Source organism: Varroa jacobsoni, unplaced genomic scaffold, assembly GCF_002532875.2.
Source record: "Varroa jacobsoni isolate VJ856 unplaced genomic scaffold, vjacob_1.0 scaffold_371, whole genome shotgun sequence".
Lineage (NCBI taxonomy): Eukaryota > Metazoa > Arthropoda > Arachnida > Mesostigmata > Varroidae > Varroa > Varroa jacobsoni.
The window spans coordinates 110,864-112,671 of NW_019213273.1; positions in this window are offsets into that span (position 1 = coordinate 110,864).

Here is a 1,808-nt window from a genome sequence, read left to right on the forward strand (position 1 = left end):
AAAAGGATAAATGAGGAAAGCATATGATGGAGCGCGAAGTCATCAACTCTGAATGTTAATAAAAACTTGAGTCTAGCTGTAATCGGGAAAAAAACTGCGTAAGTTATAGGTTCTCGATGTGGGATTCCGCTTATTTCGTTTCAACGTTGTATAGCTCACCCCGCTGCGATAGACGCACCTTAATTCAATGTTAAGTCGAGTCTATTGACATAGCATTAAACAATAGGAAAGCATAATAGGCATTTATAGAAGTAGGATCCAGCAACATCTGGGTAAGTCTCTCAGAAACTTACAATACGGTGGAAGTGTGTATACAAATAAACCTGGGCTATAAGACTAAAGTCCCCATAAGTCTAACTAACATGTATATGCTAAATATTAAAACTTTAAAAAGCAATTGAGGCTTTTGAGTACTGCAAAAGAAATCGAGTTTACAATCAGTAAAAGCAGTAGTATACTGCATCATACCTTTGAAGCATTTTGCGTGAAAATTAGGGGCGGTCCTTTAAAGGTGGCATATTGGAAAAATAAGCCTGCAATGAAGCAAGAGGCCAATTTATAGTTAACACGAAGATAAATTTTCAGTTAAAAGGTAAGTATCGTTACCGTATTTGTTACTAATTTTTTTTTACTGGAGGCCTGTTTTCGCGTCTTACCTCAGTATAAAACTGGAACCTGTAATATGTCCTTAACGCAAGCAATTAACAGTGACCGGCTTGTATCACCTGTTGATACGTCAACTCAAATGTTATTTTTCTCACGAGAATCTCATCAACGTGCGCCCTTTCGGTTGAGTTTTTTTCCTTGTCCAGATCTAGGCACGTCCTAACCTACACTTCTTCAATCAACGAACCTCGTGCCGGCATCGAAGCTAGTCGACGTTAGTAAATACAGGCATATCCGTTCTCCACATCTATAAGCCCCGCCCAGTTCGGGGGGCAGCAATGGCAGCAATCCATGAAAAGTGGCGACGCATTTGAAAGGTATAAGACTCTCCACTCGCGGGCTACGAACGGCTACCCAATTGTCGCATTCCATTACAATTTTCGAACTTGAACGGGAGCGAACTGCTTTTAGTCAAAGAAGACAAAAAGAAACCCAAAGCGCAAACGATCCCTCGATCACCTGTTGCAATCTTTTTGGTAGCTCGGAAGCTTTCTACTTAATTCTGCTAGGAGGCATCAGGAGTAGAATTTGTAGAGGACATATGTATATATATGAAAATAATCTAGTGGATACGATTTGAAGCATATATAATACTACGATTTGTCATAATACGAGTACTTAATATTTGCATACGTTCTACCTATGCCGCAGTGTAGTTTTGTAAATTTGAAACACATTTTATGAGATGAATCGTTTTGCACTGATTTCGTTTAAATAACTTCTCATTGTGTTCTGTCTGTACAGCTGTCTTTATCTATATATCAAAAGGAAAAAACATGAGCTCCGCACATTTTTTGCTATTCGCCCTACCATCACCGTCGTCACAATCTTAGGATAGTTAGATTGATAGAATTTCGTTTTTGCTTCCCTATATTTTTACTATTTTTTTGCTTCCTTAGGCCATATGAGCACCGACAAGCGCTGCTGTAGGCAGAAGGCGGTTGGACTTGGTAAGCGGATAGGGCAGTTATCATCATCTCAGCAAAACTGTAGCGTAAAGGATCCGAGCCGGCGGAGCTTCTTTCGACTAGGTAGATCCGAGGAAAAAAAAGAGAAAGAAGCGGGTGTAGGCACTTACAGGCTTTCTACTTCACAGGCGGTCTCGGCCGTCCAATCTAACCCAGAAGAGATCTCTGAAGCTC